This window comes from Protopterus annectens, chromosome 4.part0 (genome assembly GCF_019279795.1).
Source record: "Protopterus annectens isolate FY-2018-M chromosome 4.part0, PAN1.0, whole genome shotgun sequence".
Taxonomy (NCBI): domain Eukaryota; kingdom Metazoa; phylum Chordata; order Ceratodontiformes; family Protopteridae; genus Protopterus; species Protopterus annectens.
The window spans coordinates 1723757227-1723784550 of NC_056733.1; positions in this window are offsets into that span (position 1 = coordinate 1723757227).

The following is a 27324-nucleotide window of genomic DNA, read 5'->3' on the forward strand; positions in this document are numbered from 1 at the left end:
ATGCCAATTAATAAATAAATAAATAAATAAAATATTTAGATATTAAAGAATTCAATTGTATCTAACAGTTATTTTTAGAGGATAACTTGATTGTTTCCATCTTAGTAGGAGATAATGCTTTTTTGACATACAACAGTGGTTGTTGTTGCTGTTGTGTCTTTCGGCTTTTCCCGGTTAGGGGTCACCACAGCGGAACTCCGGTCTGCTAATGATTGGCAGTAGATTTTTACATGCCGAGTTGCCAGCCCTGATGCCCAACCTTCAACGAAGGTACGCCCATTCACGCATGTCTCCACACAGAAGATGCTCTAGCTGAGAATAGAACTGGACAAATTCTTACTGTGAGGCGACAACGCTATTGCAGCACCACCACTGCAGTCTTGACATACAACAGTCAACAAAAGCAATAAACAAATAAATAAATAATTACAAATATTTATAGAATTTATAAACACTACCACTGAAATACTACAGTGGTAGTGTTTATAAAATCTATAAATATTTGTAATTATTTATTTATCTGTTTATTGCTTTTATTGACTGGGAAGGGCCAACTCAGTGGAAAACACCTTTTCATTGGAGACCTGGGGAGGAAAAGCTCCACAAACTACAAAGAGAAAGTAACATACATTCAAAGAGGGGTGAATTGTTTGGGCATACAATAAATGAGAAAACAAAAACATTTACGTGATACACATGAGTATCGAGCATGCAAATATTGTATAATCATGATGCTTGCAATATAGTGACGTGAAAAAATATTTCAAATGTAGATCAGGATTAGTGTTTATGGCATAATATTTAATAATATCTTATTATAACTAATACATTTATAATTAACTTCCTAGCAATGGTTAGACAATACAAAATGAGAATTCAGGTTTTGGTATGCATCCAAGAAATGAAACATTAAATAACATTATAAGTTTGGCTAAAGTAAAATGTTCAAACTACAATGCCCACAAGAAGCTTGGAACGTGTTCTTGGAAGGGGTATATCAGTTTACAGTTTTACACTGTATGTTGTCAGTCTGATTTAATTAATAATTTACATCATCTGCAAGCAATACTGTTTTATGTATAATTTAGATTATATGAAAGGTAATATATTATCTATATAGAAATATCCAAGAATCTTATTTCCAAAATAAAAAAAAATTATACAGCTTTATCTGAAGAAAGTAAAAGTACATTCTTGTCAAATGAAGATAAAGTTCAAACCCTTATTTTGAGCCACAGTCCCCAAAATTGTCCTTGAAACAATGGTTGGAGTTTATTATTATTATTATTGCTTTCTTTATTTTTAATTTAGGAACAAGAGGGAAATAATATTCCATACAATCAATATGTGTTTCCAGGTTAAGGAAATCAGATATGGATGGATATTCTTTTTCAGTGAAACCTGGCATTACAGTAACTTTTATCATTATGAATTGCCAACTAATCTGCACTACAAGAAAGTTTTCTATGTCTAAATCAACTTACACATTAAGCAACTAGTACTAAATACGTTGGCCTCCTTTGAAAATGATACCAAAATAATTAGATCTCTACTTTCTATACAATCTGCAACAAATAGAAATGGAATAAAACAGAAAAAAATATCTCAGGATATTTACATTATATATTCTTAGAACTACACAATAGAGTCAAAAAGCTAATAAAACAGGACAAATTCCAATACTACCAGTCTGCCCTAGACTCCTCCCAACACAGCTCCAAACAATTCTGGTCCTCCATAAACTCCATTCTCCACCCAGGTAAAGTCAGTACCCTCCTCCTAACATCCCTCACTCCTCAGAAAATATTGCTACCTCATTCAACACACAATTCACACAAACCCATACTATCACTAGCTAAACAACACAACCCCCTCCCCTCCAACCCACACCTTCAGCTAGTAATCTCCCCACTGCCTTCTCTTTTTCTCCTGTATCTACTTCCAACATAAAAAAGCTCTTAACTAAACTTAAGCCCACCAAATTAGCAGCAGACACCCTCCCAAGTGAATACCTACAAATTGCAGCTGATGCTTTGGCCTACCCAGTATCCATCTTGATTAACCGATCTCTGTCAGAAAGTTACATTCCCACACTGTGGAATGTATCACATATAATTCCCCTCCACAAAGGCGGACCCTCCACAGAAATAACCAATTACTCCCCCATAGCTATTCTCTCTCCACTCTCCAAAATACTAGAGAGATGCATACACTCTCAGGTTTCAGACTACCTCCTTACTAACAACATCCTTTCCAATACTCAGCATGGTTTCTGACCAAACCATAGCACCACCACTGCCTTACTCTCCTTTACTAACACTATCCTTCAGCAAAAAAAACAATGGCTATCTCTCCTTTGCTACTTTCCTAGACCTATCTAAAGCATTTGACATGGTCCCACACAAACAACTTATCTTTGTCTTCAATAACCTATCCTTCTCTCAATCAGTCACCAACTGGTTTCAGAGTTACCTGTCTGACCGCCAACAATCCATTGTATGGCAAAATGACATATCTCCCCTACCACCTGTCTCTATAGGGGTTCCCCAAGGATCCATCCTTGGACCCCTACTCTTCTCTGTTTTCACCAATAATGTAGCCTCTGCCACCAAACATGGCACACTCATACGATACGCAGATGACTCATCCATCATCTGCTCAGCCCAGTCCCTACCCAAACTGCAAAAAGTCACACAGGAAGCCTTTTCCTCTGTTGAAACTTAGTTATCCGATGCCCAATTAATACTCAACCCTAACAAAACTAAACTACTCATCTTCCAACCCACCAAACATACTCAAAACAACTCTCACTTTAACATCACAGCAAAAGACAACACCACTATATACCCAACTGAATACACCAAATTGCTAGGAGTGGAAATAGACAATAAACTAAAATTTGACATTCACATATCCATGACCATAAAAAAAGTCCACAAAAAACTAGGAGCATTATACAGAAATAAGCAACTTCTCACCAAAGCAGCAAAGATATCAATAGCAAATTCCCACCTTATCTCCACCCTACTTTTTGCCTCTCCAATATATACCAACCTAAGGCAATGTGATCTAAACAAGCTAGAGACCTGCCACAACAAAATCGCCAAATTTGCCACAGGGGCATCCTACCGCAGTCACCACTGTCTCTCACTTGCTGAACTGGGCTGGCTTGTACTCCCTCACCTTCATCAATGATATCATTCTCACTTGCCCACAAACTAGTAAACCATCCACTAAATGTCCCATCCCACCAGAATCTACTCCAACCCTATCGCACCACCAGACCACTAAGATCCAGCAACAAAAATCACTTGCAGATCACTAAAGCCAATAACTCTGCTGGTGAAGCACTATTCTCTTGCACCATAACCAAATTATGGAACTCCCTCCCTCCCACAATTACCTACGTACCATCATGCACCCACTTCAAAACTTTACTAAAAGCGCACCTAAAAATATGCTGGCTATGCCCTTGCAACTCCCACTCTAATATCATTCACCCCATCCAACCACTACCTTTCTTTCCACTCCACTAACTACCTTGATTATAGCAAGCTCAGATGCTCATAAGTCTAGTACTTATTATACAGCAGGAACTTCTTATAGTAACATTTCTTAATGTCTGTTATGTACTTCACAGATAAAGATTCTAGCTGTCTACTGATGTACTATGTTCTTCATCTGTAAATATGTTGTAAGTAATTGCTATGTTAAATTGTTACTCACTATGTAATCCAATGTAACTACTGTCGGTTTATTTTAACTGTGGAGCTTTTCTCCCCGGGCCTCTGCCGAAAATAGACCTACGTCCAGTCGGACACTCCCGGTCAACAAATGTAAATAAATAAATTAATTAATTAAATAAATAAGTAAAAATATGAAATTCACAGATGGTTTTAATATATTATTGATGTAGATAGAATCTGTTGGTCTATTAGCAGTTTTAGTAAAACACTTCTTTAACAACAGTTTCATGTTGTTATTCAAAATGTGTCTATGTTGTATGGCAAAATTGTGTTCAGGGTTTATCTAGATTATTTCTTGTACTGTGTTTCCAAGTAGCTCAACAATTAGGGCTCAATGAAAAGGTTATTATTTTATTAATAGAGGTTGTGACATAAGATTAAAGATTTGGAAATCCTATGCCTCTGTTGTTTATCATCTTATATGATTCCCTGGGCTTGTCTAACTTTAGCAGGATACATATGAATTTCAAAGACATGTCATCAAACCATTTAATATGTTCTTCCAGGCGATGCAAAGAAGTAGTTTCTATAATATATTTTAGGCAAGATAAACAAATTGAGCAAAGCCAAGCAGTCTTCTATAGGAAATAATAATTTTTTGCATTTATATATTAATGTTTTTGTTGTCCTAAGCATTCTTGCATTTAATTTTTGCAATTTTACTTAAATACATTGCAAGTATAATCCCTAAGTATTTAACCCTCCTTACTATCCCATTTGAACTTAACATTATTCACCATCAAAACATCTCTTTTCATGGATAAACAATGTATTAGTTTTATTGTGATTATGTTTTAACCAGGTGTTAATTCAAAACATTTTAATTGAGTTTTCTTATGTTTATTAATGAAGAATTAACATTACTGATCATTTATAAAATTTCATCTGCAAATAACTGGATTTTGCACGAATATTCACCATTAGCATTAAAACCTATTATATAATTACTATCTTTGATATAAATGGAAAGGGAAGATTTTGAAATTTTCCAAATTAAATTATGGGAGACAAATGACATCCATGTGTTGTACCTTTAGTAATATTTCTTGACTATAAAATAAAAGATCCAAGTTTAACTTAAGAAAGAGTTTAGATAAAGATGATCAATAGGTGAAATTAAAATCACTATGAGACTTGTATGCTTCTAAAACTTTAGTTAGATAATACCAATCTATTAAATCAAAAGTCTTACCTAAATCCAAGCTAATTATAAATAAATTATTTTTATTATTGTTAGCGTAATCAGAATAATCATGATTCTGAAGAAATCTGTTTACATGGATAAAAGTGCTAAATCTTTTGTGTGAATAAAATTCTTAAGAAGACAATCAGCAGTCCTAATATTTTTGGTTTTAATCATTCCATTAATGTTATCTTGTATTAGCCTAAGCAGCATGAAACCATTTTGTTTTTCATCTATTAATGCAGGAAGTATATTTGCAATCTTTTTGCAAAAGTGAGCATAAAAAATATAACCAACATTGAATAAAGATATTGGCATACATCAGGAAGAAATAGATAGACCATATCTTGTTATAGTAAAAGAGAATTTGTGGTGCATTTCCATGCAAGTGAAATAACCACAATGTTTTTAATTTCTGTAAAAATCTTAAGTAAAAGACACAAGACATCCTGAGGTAATAATTTCTATAATTCAGGGTTAATACCATAATTCCCTGGGATTTATTTTCTTGTATTTCTTAAGTTGTTCCTTAATTTCAGCTACAAACACAAATTTACTTGTATTCTTTCTGTAGTTGTTCTGATAATAGTTTTTTTATATAGTATCATTTAAGAAGATCTCAGGTACTTTTTTATCTTCTATACTATTCTGGACATTTTTGAGTAACAGAGTGAATGTTAAAGCAATTCAAGATATCCTCTGTATTAGTAAGTTTCTTATTACTCCATGGAAGTGAGATTTAATAAACATAATTAGATTGTGTCATCATTTTTACTTCAGTGCTGGCCTATGTAGATCTGTAAGTGTTATAGAATAGGAATGTAGTTTAACTTTTTTCTAATCTTATCGAAAACATATGTTGTTAGATCTCGTACTGTATGTCGAATATTTTTCACAGGTGACTATGGAAGCAAATAAACTGTGATTATTGACTGTTCCTACTAGATTTAGCAGGGCGTTCCTTTATGGATTACAAGAATTCGGACTTTTGGAATATTGATTGCCTGAAGTTGTTCGGAACACCTTGGACAATTTTTTGGATATCAGACTTTAACTAATTGTATTTGTTTATGTTTATTTATATTTGGGTGAATATGAATGTTTATGCTGTAATTGGCCTTAGATATAATAACAACTGCATTTTTCAATAACTTTTTCAATTCATATGATATGGTGGTATCTATGTACTGCCACACCTTGGATTTTTGATTAGTATTTGGACATTTGGTACTTGTGTATCACTCATACAGTGGGGTTTGAGGTGTCATTCATCGGCCGGAGGAGTAGTGTACTAAAATTCTATTTTCTGGGCCCATGGTTGATAAAGCAGCTATTATTTTTTATAATATCTGACAATGCTTTTGACGTTTATTGTCAGTTATTATATTTATTATATATGGAATAAGAATGTTTTTTTTTACCGTCACAATCTGACATTCCAATTTTAGTTTGGACGCTGTGTTAAACCGTTGTGACGTTTTACGTTTATTGCAGAGGGCGGTTTATTTGGAGCTGCTTATGAACACGGACTAATATCTATAAGTATTTTTGGAGTATTAGTACATACCCCTCTTGACTGTTGAAGACTGTTTTTGTTTTGTCTTATATGAGTGATATATATACATATATATTATGAGCACTGATCACAGGCAAGCCCAAGTACTGATTGTTTTTCTTTTATTATTGTAGTGGTGGTTTTAGGCCTCTGTGTTCATATTATTAGTTTGATTTTTTTTATATTATTTGAAAAAAATGGATTTGACCACTATTTTGAAAGGTTTATCTTCAGGTAAGGATGATGTCCAAATTTTTGGTATTAATGAAAAAGGTATTTCCCTTGATGGTGGGATGACCAAAGATCCGAGGGATTCTTGTAAGGATCTGTTTTTAAACTAACTAAGAGCATGACCCAACTTAGAAGTAATGTTTGGCATTTAAGGCTTTTTAAGGTCTATAAGGCCAAGAAAATTACACCAAGGGGGGTTGAAAATTAAAATTCAACCGTTTGTAAATAGTCCGGACAAACAGTTAAATGAAGAATGGGCTCAACATACAGCTACTATGTTGTTTGTGGACACTTTGATTTCTTTCTATGAGAGAAATATTGATTCCAGTGGAACAGATGTGAAAAAATTATGTGATGACATTAAACCATTTGAGGGACAAATTATTTACAAGTCCTGTTTGTCCACGCTCTCCAAAGATTTATTGACATTAGAATATAGTTTAAAAAATAAAAAGATACAAAAATTTCAGCAAGATGTTACAGATTATGCAGAGGGAAAGCCATTTGGCACTAAAAAATATGTTAGGTTCAGGAAGGGGGATACTGGACAAATGAGATTTAGGAAAAAGAGACCTAGGTCTATATTAAAGAAGTCTAAAATGGACTTTAGTAGCACTTCAGGTGAAGAGTCTTCGACCACTGAACAGGAACATGTGTTCACTCAGGAGTCCCCAGTACATAAGAAAACCAGAAACATGGATTGCCCTTTAGAGTTAAATGACACAGGGAGGGTAGGAAACATAAACATAGACACTACAAAGAATTTGGAAATGTTGTTGGATGTGTTGATTCAGAAGTAAATGAATATCCAAATGTACACAATATCTTTTCTGTGTCATTGAATGATATGCAAGTTAAAGTACTCAATAAAGGGTTGTCTTTTGTTTCAGGGTTTTTCGTTAATGAATATGATTTTGTGCAGGATGGTATGTCTTTTTGTTGACATATTAATTTGAAATTATTTTTGGGGGATAAGGATAATTCGTCTGGAACCACTGGTTTCCAATTTAGAAAATCTACTTTTCCACCACCGATGGAAAAGTATGTTGCCATTTTTCAAGAAAAAGTAATTAAAGATTTACATTTTAAACAAGAAGAAGAATTTATATTGGGCAACAACCTATCCAAAGTAGAATTTCAAGCAATCCAAGATTTAAGGAATAACCCCAACATTGTCATTACTACAGCAGATAAAGGAGGAGCGGTGGTAGTGCTGGATTTAGAACAGTATGTTTTGGAGGCACATGCACAATTAAACAATAAAAAAAAATATATGTTAATGCTCTTAGACCTGACAAAGAAATTTAAGCAAGAAACTGATGAATTGTTGGATTTGGCGGTCGAGGAAGGAATTATTGATAAATAAACTCAAATGCAATTGACAGTTACAGATCCACTTAAACAGATTTTTTATTTGTTGCCAAAGATTCATAAAAATTTGACTAAACCACCAGGTAGACCGATTGTCTCTGGTCATGGTTCACTGACAAAACCGATTTCAGAATTTTTTACCTTGTACTGAAAACCCCTCTTAGTCTTTGTTAGAACTAGGTTAAAAGACACCACCGAATTTTTACAGATTATTGCAGAATCCCAGTTAGAGCCTGGATGGTGGATGTGTACACTTGATGTTAAATCTCTATACACCAGTATTCCACATTGGGCTGGATTGCAAGCGGTTGAGTATTGGTTGAATAGAAGTGGGATGTACCAACCAGGCTTCAGCACTTTATTAATCTGTATGGTGGAGCATGTATTGACTAAGAACGTGTTCTATTTCCATCAAGAATGTTATTGGCAAACTCAAGGTACAGCAATGGGGGCATCCTTCATACTGATATATGCTGACTTGTTTATGGGTTTTTTGGAATAGCATCTTATTTATGATAAAACCCATAACATATATATAGAGGAGTTAGATATATGGCGAAGATACCTTGATGATTGCTGGCTTGTTTGGAGATGTGACAAGGAATATTTACTGGAATTCATCCAATATTTGAATGACAATGTTTGGGGGATTGAGTTTACCTTAAATGTACAATATAATCAGATTCTATACTTGGACGTTTGTGTTACTAGAAATAGTGATCATACTTTGGATTCTAAGATTTTTAGAAAGTATCCACAATATAATACCCTATTGGAGGCAAGCAGTTTACATCCCAAACATATTATAAAAAATATCCCCAAGTCCCAGTTTCTAAGGATTAAAAGAATATGTTCCAATCAGGAGAGTTATGAATATTTTAAGAAGGATTTAAAAAATAGATTTATAACCAGGGGATATAAATATGGGGAAGTCAGCTTGGCGTCCAATTGGGTAGAACTATTTAACTGAGAAGAATTACTGGAATATAAAGAAAAGAATACCCCAGGAGTGACACCTATTATATTTGTTACGACATTTGGTAGAAATATTAATGTTATTAAGAGTGTCATTAATAATAATTGGAATATATTATTAGCCAATTCAGAGATAGCTAAGATTTTAGGTTCTAATTGCTTATACTCATTTAGGAGAGGTCGTACACTGGGCTCTTATTTAAATATGCATAAACAAGGGTGATATAAATATGTTGGAGGGATACAACGTACACTAACAAGGGATGAGCTAAGGGGTTCATTCCCATGTGAGCATTGTTCTTTTTGTGGATACATCAAAAAATCTAAAGAATTTTCCAGTAAAAATGTTAGTAAAATATTTGACATTAGATGTTTTGGAAATTGTTGAACCAGTTGGGTCATTTATTTGGTGACATGTTCATGTAGTGCGTTTTATATAGGACAAACATCTAGACCATTTAGAATCAGGATGTCTGAACATCTGAGTGATGTTAGGAATAAACATTTGTCCAGTGTCCTTTATAAGCATGTTTTGTCCCATAATAAAGCTAGATTTCAATTTCAAATTATTGATACCATTAGGGCAGATCACATTAATAAATCCAGTTAGCACAGTTTGCTTGATAAGAAAGAAAAAACATGGATCATAAGACTTGGTAGTTTGTTTTTTTCCATATCTGAATGACCATTTATAAGTTGTGTATATTTATATGTATTATAAGATCTTTTTTATATATATATTCTTTAGTTTGGGACCTTTAAATGACATCTAAGGTATTTATATATTCAGTATTAGGAGTTCATTATTATTTAAATACAAAGATATGTGACGTATAGCTTTAAATATTGTTCTCACTGATTTTTGGCTAATTATGTAATTAACCTTAGGCTATATATAATTAGTTGGCATTATGGGTCAATATCACTGAAGAAGGCTTGATGCCGAAACCGGTATGATCATGGATCTAAAATAAAATTTTCCAGTATGAATCTAGGTGCTGGCTGTTTTTTTTTTTAATTTTGGTTTTGTTTTTTGGCCATGGCACCGGCCCGTCATGCGAGTTTAGTTGCATGATTTCTTGATACCATAATTCCCTGGGATTTATTTTCTTTTATTTCTTAAGTTGTTCCTTAATTTCAGCCACAAACACAAATTTACTTGTATTCTTTCTGTATTTGTTCTGATAATAGTTTTTATATATAGTATCATTTAAGAAGATCTCAGGTACTTTTTTATCTTCTATACTATTCTGGACATTTTTGAGTAACAGAGTGAATGTTAAAGCAATTCAAGATATCCTCTGTATTAGTAAGTTCCTTATTACTTCATGGAAGTGAGATTTAACAAACATAATTAGAGTGTGTCATCATTTTTACTTCAGTGCTGGCCTATGTAGATCTGTAGGTGTTATAGAATAGGAATGTAGTTTAACTTTTTTCTAATCTTATCGAAAACATATGTTGTAAGATCTCGTACTGTATGTCGAATATTTTTCACAGGTGACTATGGAAGCAAATAAACTGTGATTATTGACTGTTCCTACTAGATTTAGCAGGGCGTTGCTTTATGGATTACAAGAATTCGGACTTTTGGAATATTGATTGCCTGAAGTTGTTCGGAACACCTTGGACAATTTTTTGGATATCAGACTTTAACACCAGCACAACATGAAAGAACAGATGCTCATTTAGATATGCTGCTTAGCTACATTTTTTTACATTTAATGGAAATTGCTATAAACAAAAACTGGTCTAGCCATGGGGGCAGCTATGACCCCTAGCCTAGCAAAAATAGCCCTAGGCAAGTGGAAGGAGGATTATGTTTTTAACAACAGAGAATACATGCAACATATGACAGTGTATCTGTGTTTTATTGATGACATCATTATTGTGTGGAAAGGAAACAGTGTTAAATTAGAAGATTTTATCAACTATCTGTATCAGACCACCAGCTTCCTGCATTTCATCTCTTCCCACAGCCTCACCCTGGCAGTCTTTTTAGATATGCAGATTACTACAGACTTGGAGCAAGGTAAAATTGACACAGATCTTTACAAACATCTACCAGAGTAAATCTCCTGCTGCATAATAAGAGTCTTTATCCCACTTGGACAAAATATAACATTAAGTGCCAGGGCTACAGGCTAGCTAGGATCATCACAAAAATGGAACTCTTCCTTAATACCATAAATGATCTTGAAAATATTTTTTTGTGATGTGATACAAATACAATATGTTAAGAAGCATTCTTGAACCTATAACTGAATGAAGAAGTACAACTGCACAAGATATCACCAGTACTTATAGGAAGGTGTTAAAGAACTCAATAGACAACAAATCTAAAGACAGTTGTTTCTTGACTTTACACATTACATGATAATATTGTTACAAACAAATACAAACATTGTAAATATTTTAAAATTAAAAGAACTGATATTGGTGCTGTTATCTGATACTCTTGAGTGCACCTGTACTCATTCCAACTAAGTGCTTTCTTAGTTAGATGCCACACTTAAACAGATCTGCAGGGCCTTAATGTTTTATTTTTATTTTTAACATGTTTCACTGTATTTCCACCTTGGCAATTATAGCTATGGTTTTCAGCCTACTGAGGTGTTCACTTATCGATTTATACATGTGTTTGTTCATATTATAATATGTTTTTTTTCCACACACAATGGATGAAGTATTTATTTGGCATGAAAGCGATCTTTGTTAAAAGTGTTTTTATGTATTAATATTTATTCTGATAGATGTCTAGTGGTAGATCTTTATGTTAATTAGTTAGTCATTTTGTTAGTGAGTTAGTTTCTTAATTAATAAAGTTTAGATTAGTAGGTTAGCCTATATAAAGTGTTCATAAGCTGTTCTTGTATTATATATTTTAATTTGTCTCTGCCTTTTTAGTTTCAGTTCTAAGGTAGAACAGTCTCAGTCTAAACTATTATATTAAGAGGAAGGTGACTTGGTTAAAGGAATTAGTTTAATTGTTTTACTGCACTTAACAGAACCACCCTCTGTAATCACTCCCTTGCTCTAAATAACTTGATTAAATGAATGTTTTTATGCTTTTCATTATACTCAAGTAGGATTGCTTGTTTGTCTGGTTCAATAAAGGATATTCGATTTTAATTCAACTGTGGACTACCTACTAGTTTCCATTTTATTATTTTCTAGTACATATTTACAGTTAATTTTTTATTTTAGTGAACTAGGTGCATAATATAATTCAGGGAATGAACTTCACCCCCTCCACACTGCAAAGTTTCTTCCTGGTTTATTTTTGACCCAGTATAGGTTGTATACTGGGTGTTCTGAGACTTTGAGGGTTACCACAGATTTTTCAGTAGTAACATATTATCGCAACCATATTCCGAACAAGAGAAACGGCTCATGTACAAGCAGTTCTCCTGCTGGAATATGTGATACATAAGGTCGCCAAGGTTTGGAAAGCAACTTGACACATACATGCCAGAAATTAGATGTGCTCTGCAGTTTCAAAACAAAAGTAGGCACCACCTATCATATGTTTCAAGTGTCAGACCGATAACATAGACATTGTCAAATACAAACTTCGCTATGAGACCTTTTTCTCTTTATTTCAAAGCATAATGAAGTAGTTTCATAAATTATATAAACAGATGCACTTCAGGAGCAAGACAAGAAATCGACATTACTACAACTGTCATTCTTATAACTACAGGTAGATAACCTGTTTAAAGTAGTCTGCTCAATTCACATGCCAGATCTTGATGACTTAAGCTTCTGCTTATGCAAACTACTGGCAATGTTATCATGCAGAATTTTATTTGCACGACACAGCATCATGAAGTTCAAATGTGGCACACTGCTTTAATTCCTCAGCGCTTTACATGCCAAGGATACAAAGTCAAAGAAATACGAGAAAAATGTGACCTTTAATGCGTACGCCATGACCCTTTGGCCTGTGTGCCCCATGGAAATGCCGACAGACCTCTGTTAAAGAAGCTTTTAAAAATACACCTTTTAAATGTTCTGCTTTTAATATTTGTATTAAAATGTTTTATTATACAGCTGTCAATGTTTTGGGATGATTAAATGTTCTGGTCATGCTGAAAATGGCCTGTGAAGACAGACTTCAAATGTGGTTGCGATAATACATAAGTACCAATTTTTATTTAAGTAATTAAGTTATATAGCTATTAATATATTCCTCAAAACTGAAGAACATCAAAATGTAACAATAATAATAATATTAATAATAGTAATAATAATAATCCTTAAAGTACAATAAAATTAACTCACTAATTGACTGATAAAGTGCAACCCTTTGTGAGTTTGAAAAAGTAAAGCTTCCCATTGTCTGAGTGTATATAGCATTGAACTTGTAAGTGCTTACAGTTCATTATAAAATAACATTTGAAGATAGTCTTTGAAAGAAAAGACATACTTTGATCCAAAAAGACTAGTATAAATATGTAAAAACAATTTCCAACAGCTTGCTTAACTAATTACTGTCATTTCTTGCTTTGCTGGTGGACATATCATGCATATAGCATCATTCATGACATTCATCTTCTTAACTCATTGAAGATCTGATCTGGTGTATAAACCAACTACATGAGATGCAGATGGGAAATAAAATGTGGAAATGTTTTTTTTTTTTTTGTAAAATGGTATTGCCCAGGGATCATATTAACTATGAAGAGAAGAAAAGTTAACATCACTGATTATACACTGTCACACTAACAGATCACAAGTGAATGAGCATGTAAGTGACAATTATAGCCACCAGACCCAAACAAAAACACGCCAGCAGTCACACTTTTATTAAATATAATTAAACTAATTATTACGATTAGCATATCTATACGATACTTATATGAAAGAAATCCCAATAGACATAAAGACTGACTGAAGATTCATTTTAAAACCTGTACTAAGTATATTATACTGGCAGTGCAGTGAGAATACCAACTAACAAAAGCATCAGCAATATTGCACAGTGTTGTCAAGCACAAGCATTCTTCTAATAAAGTCAGCCAGCTGTCACAGAAGCAACTGAGTGAATCACTTAAAAAAAGCTTTAAATCATTAAAAAACAGATCACAAAATAGAAAGCTGTATGTTATTGATGAATGTGTAATACTGTAGAATAATCAGTATAACTAATATATAGTTATATCTAGAGATAATCCAACTAAACTCATGTGAACAGTATAATAATAAGTATAATGTTACAAAGAAAGCTTTAAATGTGGGTAATGTCATTGGGCCCAAGAGCAAAGAGAACAAAATGCTTGAAAGAACTAAGAAAATAAAGAAAACAGAGAAAACATACATCTATATGAAACAACTACAAATATTTCAACTCACAAATCCAAATGACCAAAATGATAGATTACATTTAAGCAACATAGTTCCTTCAGACAATTAAAGAAAAAAAGAAAATCGAATACTGTTTAAAATTATTTTTTGCCCTTCTGTTTCTTAACTTTCTCATTAAAATTCTAACCATTCTTTTCATCTGTCTTTTTTAATAAAGCAATGCTTAAACCTTTTTCCAGCTTGGCCCAAAATGTTATTCTTTTTAATTAAACAGATCACATCTTCTAAAATCAAATGTTTTCTGACCTTCAAGGAGAAACATTCTCATTCTAGCAGGGCATAAAAGATGGGTTTTGATACCTGCTTTCCCCATTTCTTTAACTGACATTATGCAAGTCTTTATTTTGGTATCTATTTTCAAAGAACAGTCATTTGCAAATCTGAGTAATTTGTTTCCCGCTTTTGTAAATGGACTTGTTTCCTACTTTTGTAGGTGGGCTTGCCCAAGCATTTTGTTAATATCAAATCTTTATCTTGGCATGAAATACATCTGACACTTACTGATATTGGAGAAGCAATAGATTTGCCTGTCAGAGGATATGCCAGAGAACTATGTGTCTTTTGAGTATTAAAAGATAAAGCCAAAGATAAGTTAAGGACTTGAGGTAAATAGCTAGTTGAGAATTGTGTCATATTTTTCCTTAATTTTTTTAATCCCATATATTTTTATATTAGTCATCCTAAATCATCAATGTTCTAAAGGAACGTGTTATTTTGTTTAAGAAGACATTCTATTTGGTTTTCTCCTTCTGATATCCTATACTCAATATCATTCATTGTTTTCTGTATTTCTTTGCTGCTTAATAAGATTGCTGATCATTGCAGTTTGTTTCTTGTAGTACTCTTTATAGTGTCTATCCTCATATTGGATGTATCCATTTTAATTAGATATCCTCTGTAATATTCAATAAAGACTACAACTTCCTTTTAACAAAAAATGTTTTGGGAGATAGATTTTGAATGACTCATTTTGCAGTTCTTCTGTAGCTTACATACCATACAGCATTTTGATAGGAATTTTGTAGATGTGATGAACAATTATTTGACAAGCTTCTTTTGAATCCTTTCCTGATATATTTTCTTTATTTTAATATCATATCAGATATGTTTTGAAAAAAAAAGCAAAGTAGATTGTTAGCATTGTCAGCAAGTTGCAGCCTTCACCAGCCCCCCAACCCCACCTCCAGTAGCACTATATTCAGGAATGTAAGTTCTTATAGGCTTGTAGAATGAAATTAGAATTTTTGAAAACTTGCTTGTCTTATGCATCATGGTTAGAAAATGATACCTACCCACCTCAACTAATCATATGACAGTAGGCATATAATGGTTAAAGTTTAAGTCTGTCTATAAATGCAGTGTTGTGTGCCTCCTGTTTGCTCTGAATATTGCTGATCTGTGGTTGCATTTTGTTTTGATTTGAAGCTCTTCATTTAAGGTTTGATCACTTTTATTTTGTATCTTATTATAGAATTAGATTTGTTTTGTTTTAATTTTTCTGTTGTATTGGAGTTTTAAGAGTTCTTGGCTAGGGTCAGTTAAAAAAAGTTACCAAAGAATTTCTTTGTAAATTGTGACTACCTTCAGTCAATTAGTGGGAGGAGCTGAGAAACAGCATTGCTCTTATATTTAGAAATATCTGTATTTAGCTAAAGTGTTTGTGTGACTCATGTTTGCTCTGAATATTGTTGATCTGTGGCTGACTTTTTCTACCTCCCACAATTTGGTGGCTTTTGAGTTGCCCAGCCCTACTGTAAATCTCATTTTGGACACTCCTCCTAGTCCCATCACATCAGCTCATTCTACTGGGTAGAGAGAGAGAGTGAGAGAGATCATTTGGGAAGGACCACCTCCTTAGTTTCTCAACCTTGAATGATCATGTTTCCTCCCTTCCCACTTAACCTAAAAAAAGAAAAAAAATGCACTTTATTCATCTGCTTTTACTGTTTTTGTGTTTCTTCCTACTTTATTAGTTTATTTTGCTTTTGCTGCTTGTTCTTAAAAGTATTCAATCACATTTATTCTGCTGCATTTATTACTGTTAGTTAGTAGCCTGATTAACTGTTGGTCTAAGACTTTTTATTTAAGCACTTGGGCTTCAGGCCAGTGATTTTACATTAAGAACATTTGTGGTCTATACCCTTGTGGGAGGAGAGGGTAGATTCTGCCCTACTGAGCTGGGAATTGCTGGTTGAAGGCTTATTGTGCCTGCTTATTTGAACAGTTTCTTTCTGAAATTGGTGTACTTTATTTGCTGTAGCATAGACTAGACTCAGACTTGCTGAATCTAGCTCTGTTTGTATAACTTGAGCATTAATCCAGGCTATCATTTTTGGAGAAGGTTCTCTTGCACCCTAGTGGCAGCTGTGTGTGTGGTTAGAATTTGTCTGATTCAAGGTTGTTGAAACAGGGCTCAGCTTTAAGCTTTTTTATTTGTTAATTGATTAATTTTCTTAAATCAGTTTGCTCTTCTTTGCTACTGTCATATTTAAGTGTGTTTCTGTTCTTCTGTGCTAAATTGACCTAAACAGAGTTTAAATATCTTTAGCATAGTCTGGTCACAGGTTTTGCTATATCCATATCTGTTTGTGTGATTCCTGTGTTCCTACTACACCATCTTGTGTTGGCTAGGGCCTGCCTGCACTTAGTGTGAGTAAGTGAACTTTTTAGAACTGATTGGCATTGGGTGTTAAGCTAAGAGCTCATAGACAAGGGTTGATTGGTCAGTTCTAGTATTTCTATTTTAGTTTAATTTTTGTGGTATTTAAAACCTGCATATAAACGGGTCTGTGCCTGTTGCATGTCACGCACCACTGCTGCACTGCTTTAACCATTTGCAAAGTATTGCAGCTACATTTTTTACCTTACCAGCACTACTGTGTAAGTGAGGCCCTTGGTTGCAGCTACTGTATTGATTTTATCCAGCTCTACTCACACCTATAGGTAATTTCCTCAGATAGTACCCACTCTACTATATCTGACCTCTCTTTCACAGATTCTGACAACCATGGATGGACAATTTCCTATGGCTTCTCCTGCTAGTGTGGTTGATGTGGGCATCCTGAGACAGTGTAGCAACTGCCTTATGTACATACACAACCCTCAACTATTACCTAGGAACACAATATGTGACAGATGCAATTGCTTAAGAAACAAGAATCCTTACTGTCTCAGTCACAAGCCAGTACATCTGACATTAAAAAGGCTGCCTGCACAAACATGACAAACACCACACCTCTAACACAACCCACACCTGTACAACACACTCCTACATATGCAAAGGTTATCAACAAAAACATAACATACCTAAACAAAAGAGACCTCCAAAGCAAAAATGCACATGCACATCACAACCCACAGCACCAAGCACCAAACATAGTACACATGCCTGTGTTCACAGCCTCTAAGGCCCAGCCACAAACCCAACATACTAATCATAGGAGACTCTATTTTGAGACACACAGATGTGCCCCTCATCAGGCTAGACAAGAAGAAAGTCATGGTAAGTTGCTTGTCAAGTGGTAGAATCTGTCATATTACACATGCTCTCAAGTCTCTTAACAATAGGTACTGTTATGACCCTATCATAGTCCATGTTGGTGTGACTGACTTGAGACATACCTCTTTGGACTATATGAAGAGAGACATGATTGAGCTCACTGAATTTGTGCAAAAGGTAGGTATGTCCTGAGCCTTAAGCAGCATCATACCCTCACCTAGAATGATGCCTCAATACAAACAGAAAATGATTGACTTTAACAATTGGCTTAGTTTCTGGTATCATTCCAAGGGGATCCAGTACCTGACAGACGGGGAGGGCATGATTGCAGACCATGATGCTTTGCCAGAGATAGCCTTCATTTGTCTTTCCTGGGCTTCAGGCTTCTGGCAAAGGCTACTGCTTCCCCACATAATGACTTTTTTAGACAAAGCCATGAGCACAAAATTACCAACATGAAAAATTCTTGTAAACAAGATTTAAAGGTCATGCTGCTAAACACTAGGAGTCTTAGCATGAAACTGCACTCATTGCAAGCATTCCTCACTCTGGAGGATGCTGACATTTGTGCAGTCACTGGGACCTGGTTCAAAGCTACAGAGAGCACCTCAGCCTTACTATGTTACTCATCCTACCATACTTTAAGACCCCAAACAAAGCCAAAGGAGGTGGAGATTCAATATTTATCAAAGGCATACACACCTCCAGGCTTGTCAAATGGTATGACACACAAGAGGCACTCCAAGTGCAGTTAATTGCTGACAAAATACCTATTCAAATCATAGATAGCTACAGACCTGCAACCATGACTCAGGATGCCCACTCCACCTATCTGGACTTACTTGAATCTATCAAGATTCAACCCTCTACCCTGATCCTGGGTGACTTTAACTACCCAACCATAGAGCGGAAGACCTATTCTAGTCCAAATGTGAATACCCAGAGATTCTTTGACTTTATCAATGCCAATGCATTGAATCAGCTGGTTGACACCCCCACAAGAGGTGAACATATCCTGGACCTGATACTAATTAACAGAAGTATCCATTTTAGTAGCCCTACAGTGTCATCTTCCTTGGTAAGATCTGAGCTATAAAGTGATCCCTTTCAAAGTCACCATCTCCCATGACCCCCCCCCCACCCCACACCCCATCAGAGACAAACAAAAAAACTTTTCCAAAGCTGACTGCAATCTCTGGAGAGCAGATAAAACCATCTTCACAGGAACCATCCCTTCAGCTGAAACTAGCACTAATGTCCAAGCCTACACCAAAAAACTATATGAGCACCTACATAGTTGCATGGACTCAGCAGTACCTGACAGGACCAAATCATCTTCCTCAAGGAAAAGTAAACCTGTCTGGTGGACAGCAGCAATAAACAAATTCTTTAATAAATAGAAAAAAAAAAATGCTGTCCAGGATCAAGAAATAGCAGATGCTAGGTTGTAAGCGATCTCTTTTTTGTCTGAACAAGCAAATAAGGTCACTGGTAAAATCCTCTAAGGCTAACTTTGAGTCCAAATTGGCAACATCCACAAAAGATATTCACAAGGCCTTCTTCATATACATCTGCAATCTTAAAGGTAACACCCACATCTGCTCTGAACTGGTGGTCAAGAATACAACTTGCACAAATGCCATAGATATACCCAACCTGCTGGCAGACAGGTTCAATGAAAACTTCTCCACTCTGTCCCCCATCAGTAAACCAGGATATCCCCAGTACTTGCCCCCCCTCCCCTCATCACCAGGGAGCAGGTCTTTAATGTCCTCACAAAGGCAAAACATACAGTCTCCATGTGTCCCGACAACAACCCTGGCTGCATTCTACATGAACTCAGGTAAGAGCTCTCAGCTCCATTAGGCACCCTATTCAACCAAAGCCTGAGCACAGGCTTCATCCCAGCAGAATGGAGGATGGCTGTTGCTATCCCTCTACACGAAGGTGGAGTGTCCACTGAGCCAGGCAATTATAGGCCCATCAGCCTAACTAGCCTGATCTGCAAGGCCATGGAATGCATTATAGTGGACCTTATAAACAAGGACATTGGCAACCTCCAAATGCTTGACCCCACACAGTTTGGTTTTGTTAAAGGGAGATCATGCCTTTTAAAATTGGTCATCTTCTTCAAAACAGTCACCAAAGCCATGGACAAGAGGAAGATGGTGCACACCACCTACCTTGATCTAGCCAAAGCCTTCAACACTATTCCTCACTCAGGCATAAAGATAAACTCTCCCAGCTAGGAATCAACCCATATGTTACTAGATAGGTTGCTAACTGTCTCACTGATAGAACTTATTCAGTCAAAATAGGGGAAGCCACCTCTAGTATTAGACCTGTAACGAGTGATGTACCTCAAGGATTGGTCCTGAGGCCTCTACTGTTTGTGATATACTTTTCTGAGGTGCAAGCCAAAACCAGTGGTCTGTGGCTGATCAAGTTTGCAGATGACTGCAAGCTGGGCTCTTTCTTAAATTCCCCTAGTCATGTGAACATCCTCCAAGAGGGCTTTACCCAAACTAATGATTGGTGGCAGGAGCATGGCCTCAAACTGAATGCCAAGAAATGTATCATTATCCCCTTTGGGGAAAATGGAGTAACCACTAATTATCACATTAATAACAATGTACTAAGCATGCAAGCAGCTGTGAGGGACTTGGGCACCCATGTTGAGAGCAACCTGACTTTTGATCACCACATTGTCTCCGTTGTATGGAAGGCTTTCTACATGGCCCCACCTCATAAGTAAGGGCTTTTCATCCAGGAACACCTGTACTCCTCCCTTATCAGATCCATAATTTAGTACAATGCACCCTTCTGCATGTACCTTGCCAAGCACATGCAGCAGCTGGAGAGACCACAGAGGTTACTGATCAGGAAAATCCAAGGTCTCAAACACCTGTCCTATACAAATAGGCTAAAAGCACTGTCCCTCTACTCAATCTCATACAGACTGCTCAGAGGTGACCTGTGTCTAGCATGCAAAGCCATCTCAGACCCAGGCTTGATGGAGTTGCTGCATATCCATAAGCCAAACCCACTAGGGTAACCTGCATGGAAAGCCTAAACCTGGTCTGTGACATTAATAGAACTTGTTGGTGGGACAGATTTGTGTCCCAGAGGCTCTCCCATCTGTGGAATAGACTCCCCCTCCATGTTAAGCAGAGTACCTCTCTAGCCCTCTTTAAGAAGAACCTGGACAACTGGATGGGAAACAGAAAATACACCCCTGGGATCCCACCTGTTTCCTGCTGAACAGGAGGAAACAGATGTTGACTTTGTGGGAAAATGGGCAAAATTCTTGGCTAGACTTATAAGGGACTCTGGGTCAATAGCCTAGTATTATCCTATAAATCTATGAACCTACATATATACAAATGCTTCAAGCATGGGAAGTAATGCCCTTCTAGCTTGCCAGTGCATACCAAAACACTTGTTTGTATAATAATTGTCCAGGCTGTTCTTAAAAATATTTAAACTAATACTTGCACTAATGTAATTTGGTAGTCTGTTCCATGCATCAGCTACTCTGTCAGACAACCAATTAGTACACTTCTCATTCCTATAGAATCTTCTTCATAGGTTGTCTGATGATTCTCTAGTAATTTTTGATAACCCCAAACATTCCCAGAAGTTGTTATCTCTAAATGCCCTGTATATCTGAAAAAGATCTCCTCTTAGATATCTGTAAGAGACACTATGAAACTTCAGATATTTTAGTCTTTCATAATAACTTAAATGTTCATATCCATGGATGCCCTTGGTATATTTCTGCTGTACTTTTTCCAGTTTACTCATGATTATTTTCTTATAGGGTTTCCATATTGTTATTCCGTACTGAAGTTTGGGTCTAATGTAACTAACAAACAATGTCTTCATCTGTTTTGTTTATAGGGTTTCCATATTGTTATTCCGTACTGAAGTTTGGGTCTAATGTAACTAACAAACAATGTCTTCATCTGTTTTGATTTCCTAGCCTTTATAATTCTTTTTATACAACCTATAGTTCTATAACTATCATTAACTAATTGGTTGATATGATTAGAAAAACTCACAGCTGAATCTACCCATATGACCAGGTCCTTAAATTACCCTACAATTTCAATCGTTATGTGCTGTGTTAAATATTCACCTTTCAATTTATATCTCTCAAATCTCATATGCTTAGTTTTTGATTTATTTATCAGCTTATTATTCTCCAGTGCCCAAATGGTCAATTTAGTCAATTAATTTTCCAGACATGTTTTATCTGCATCACATGTAATTAGTATACCCAATTTCAGGTCATCTGCATAGAGACTGTAGAACACATCAGATGATAAAGTTAGGTCTGAAAGATACGATTTAAACAAGTAATGGCCTAGGACAGAGCGTGGTACACCCTGACTGTTGCTGTATGATACTTGCCATGTCCTATTTGTAAACCATGCAACTATCCATCATATCAAGAGTACATCAATGCCTAGTTGTTCTAATGTATAGATCAGTATTTTGTGTATGACCCTGTCAAATACTGAAGTTAAATCTATTTAAATTACATCACAGCATGATTTTTCATTCATAGCTGTTATTATATTGTTATAGAACATCATGTTACAGTTGGTAATAGATTTATTTTCAACATATGCATGCTGAAATATGGTTTCAAGTCCCAAACTATCCAATTCTGACAATAACTTATCCAGTATTACCATCTCCATTATTTTTTCCACAACATGAAAGTAGACTTAAGAGTCATATGACTCTGGTTTTGTCCTACTCCCCTTTCCCTTAAATACAGTTTTAAAAAGTGCATGTCTCCAATCTTGAGGAATCTCCCCATATTTCTATGACCTAGTGAATAATAGATATAATGGTACCATAAGTTCCTGCTGAAGTGTTCTTAGGTTATTGTTATTAATTCCATCTCCTCCCTGTGTTTTGTTTGGATCCAGTTTGCACAGTTCTTTTTTAATGTAATCTAATTTGATTCCAGTTTCTGTGGTTACTTGGATGTCACTAGGCCAACTTATCACCCCTTTTGTGGAGCCAAACTGTTTTGCATAAGATTTTGTAAATAAGTCTATATTCTGTTCTGTCAGATAATAAATTTTAGAATCTGCATGCAGTTTATCAATTTGTATGTCTTTACTACTTTCACATCTTATGTATCTATTAAAATGTTTCCTGTTATGCTCAATATCTTTATATAAATTTCCTTCAAATTTTTCTTGATCTTGTCTCACAGTATGCTTAATCTTTTTTCCAGCTTGTTTATTTCAGTTTTCAAAGTTGTAGTTTAACCTCTCTTCCATTTGTTATATTTTTTGTCTCTCACCTTAATCAGATATCATGTTCTTATGGAAATATATCCCCCTGACATTGTATGCCTAGATCCTGATGTTAAACATTTTTTTTGATTTTTTGCACTCAAACAATTTCTCTTTCAAAACGTTTCACATTCCATCTGCAGTTCTTCCACTGAACACCTCACTCCAGTTAGTTTTAAATATTGACTGTTTTGCTTCCATATAATCTCTAATTAACCTTCTGTACATTGGTTTAGATTTCAGTTTGGCAGAAATGTCTAACAACAAATTAGCCTTTATAACCCCATGATCACTCCACATCAACAATGGTAATACTTGACCTGATGTAACAGTAATTTCTTTAGGAACACAAACAATGTCTACAATGTTCCATCCCCTGGTTGTTTTTTTATAATCTGAAGCAATTGTTGTTCCTGAATATATGCTGTGAATAATCTCCTTAATAATGTTGCTGAATCAATATTATTCCCGTCTGTTTCTGGTAAATTTAAGTCCCCAGCTAACATTATTTTTCCCTACTTTGTTTCATGCAAGAAATGTATGAATTTCTCTAGCTCATCTACACTTAACTTTGGTGGTCTATACATTCCAATAATTGTTATATGTTCCAGGGTTGTCTTTATTGTCACAGTTACACAGTCTATTGTATTGGTGTTATCATTAAACATGTAATAGTCACAGGTCTCATAACTATCTTTAATTTCTATCATAACACCTCGACCTGATTTTTTTTGTTAGAATGTTTGGTACAGTAAAAACATGTATACTCTGACAGAACTGGTTTCCAGTCATTGTTCTTTAACCATGTTTCACAAACAATAACAACATCAGTCTTGTGGGAGCGTAGCAAATTTTTCAATAATAATAAAAAAAAAAAAACATTATTAATGCTTGTAGCATTAACAACTATCAGATAAAATATCTGGTGCAAAAATTCTCTTCCCTGATCTTGACAAATGCACGCCATGCTGTCCGAACACATGTGCCCAAAAATAGGCTTGAATGGTCTATACACTTCTACTTTTTAAAACAGGACATTTTTGCCATGTAGGTATTTACCCCAAAACTCTTTTCATTCACAGTGACATGATTATCCTTTCTATAGGTGATTTGTGAAAAATACGTCCTAACACTAGTACAAGCTATATTATCTAAGAAGGCTGCCAGTTCGCTACTAACAGTCAGATAATCCTTGTTGATGAGATCATTTGTACTGACATGAATAAAAACAGGTCCGTACTTCCTTACATTAAGGCGTTCCAAGGCTTGTCTCACATCTTCTATTTTAGCTCTCTTATGGGTTTCTCCCACAACTTGATTGCTAAATATACATGCACAGTTTCTAAAATTTTCTGCCAAATGTGACACAGTTTATCATATTTTGTTTTGTAACAGTGTAACACATTTTGTTTATCACTTTGTTCCCTATAATCTTCAGCAACATCCGCATCTGCTAGTATTATTGGGACAATACCATTCATATCGTCAACAGTTAAATAGCTATCGTAATTCACATGATAACAGTATGACACATTTCTGAATTTCTTATTTATTATCTGTTTTAAAATAAATGTCCATGAAATTCATTTTAAAGAATAGCACTTAGAAAAATCTATCTTCATAACCAAAAATTGGGAACACCAAATTTTCTATTGTAAATCCTAATAGCATTTGTGCATATGTGTGTGTGTGTGTGTGTGTGTGTGTGTGTGTGTGTGTGTGTGTGTGTGTGTGTGTGTGTGTGTTTCAATAAGGTTGTCAAAGAGTGCTGTAAAGACATAAAAGGAAATGTCTCTCACTGAGATGCAGTGGACACAGAGTTGATAGTATAAAGTTAGGGGCTGCAGGGGTAACAAATCACACAGCGTCCTTTGCCTCCTGCTTATGAGTAGGAAGAAAATGTGCTATGGCATGGGAAACTTTTTTTGTTTGTTTTTTTCTTCATTTTTCAGTTGTTTTCCCATTTGAGATTTGTACTTTTGGTATTTTAGACTCACAGAAACTGGTTGTAGAGAACCTGTTTGCTGAAATAGCATTTCACAATAATTTTCACCAACTAGAACATCCTAAAGGATTTCTTGGAAATGCTGTCAAAGTGAAGAAGCTCTATATCAGTACATTTCAAAGATTATGATGTTTAAGAATGCTGTAAAATATTCTTTTTTTTACTCAAGTAAATTTTTATTAATTGTTTTTCCATATCTTCAAACTGATTGAACCATAAATAGTGAAACATAAAATAATATAACATAATCAACTAGTCAACTGTTTACAAAAGAAACTATTTACAATTGCCTAAGTATACAATCTATAATATCACACGTTTCCATATACAATATGCAATTTGTATTAAGATGCTGTGCTGACTAATCAGATCAAATTTTGTCCAATATTTCGTCAACAATAAATAATGTATGATGTTGTCTCATCAGTTCTTTTCGTTATGATTGCTACTTCCATTCAAGATATGAAGACTGCAATTTTCTTGAAATCTTGAAAAGTTGGTGGTGCTTTATTTTTCTAGATAGTTGTTATGGCTTTACATATAATGGCTAGCAATGTCCACATATTTTACTTTTGGGACACATTGTGGTATGGGTACATTAAACAAAGCTAATGACTTGCTTAACTGAAAAATATCATTAAAATTTGTTTGAAAGGCATAATTAATTTCAAACCAATATTTTTTCAGTGAATGACAATCAAAAAAAGTGTTTTCAATCTGCTTTTGTATGCATTTTACATCTCCAACAAACAATATGTTTCTTATATATTTGTTGCAATCTATGAGGGGTTAGAAATTATCTCTGAAGGAATTTCCATGCATATAGTTTCTATTGAACTGACTTGGTAGTAAGGCTTAGTGATAAAAGAATAATTTATTTTTCATTTTAATCAGGATCCTTTTGATTAACCTGATTATAATAATTCCAATAACTGTTATTGGTATAGTTCTTGTTTCTTTAAGTGTCTTATGTGTTTTGGATAGTTATCTATTTATGAGTATTATTTATTAAAAGTATCACAAGATCTATGAACTTAGGAATATTATTTTTAAAAGTTGGTATAATCAATTCCAGCTTATTTGTGATGTACTATGATTTGTTGTATTTGTAACAGCAATTTAAATTCTAGCTCAAATTTCCTTTTGATTTGATATATGTGAGTAATGTATTGCCATTGAGTATCTGATACCAATAAATCACTTCTTTTTCTTTAAGCTCTTTAATTACATTTGAATAAAATTAAATACTCAGGAATCTTACTATCAACATCAGAGAAACAATAAATATTACCTATATTCATATACATAGTCAAATAAAATCATTAATGCAGAAATGGAATAAGATGTTTTATACAATGGAAGAGAGGGTGTATATAATTAAATCAGATATTGTCAACAGAATGTCACCAGAACATAATTTATTTTCATTTCTAATTTCCCAGTTACTATGCATTTAATATTTGTGTTCCTTCTAACATAGTTAGCAAAAGACTCAATTGCTAATACAAACAGTAAAGGTGAAAGTGGGCATCCTTGTTTAGTTCCTTTTTTAATAGTTATAGAAGTAGAGAGACATGACCCGATCTTAACATAGGCCAGAGAATTTTCATATAGTGTTGTAATTAAGAATGTGAATTGTTGTGAAAAAAACATATTCTTCTAGTACCACCAGTAAAGAATTCCAATCTATTGAATCAAAGGCGCTATTGATGTGTAGACTCACCAGAGTCATGTCTCTCTTACTTAAATCAACATAATCTATCAAGGCAGGAATTCTTTTAATATTATTGTAGATTTTTCTATCTTTTATGAAACCTGTTAGTCATGTTCAATTAATGATGATAATATATGTTTAATTTTCTCTGTATGTATTGCTATATGCATTTTATAATCTACATTTAACAATGAAATGGGCTTATAGGAAGAACATTCTGAGGCTTTTTTTTCAGATTTCAGAACAGGTGAGATTAAAATATATTTCCAAGAAGATTGAATTAATATTCCTTGTTCAATCTGGTTGAAAACCATAAACAGTAACTGTTTAGCTTCTTTGGACAATAAGTTATACATTTCTGGT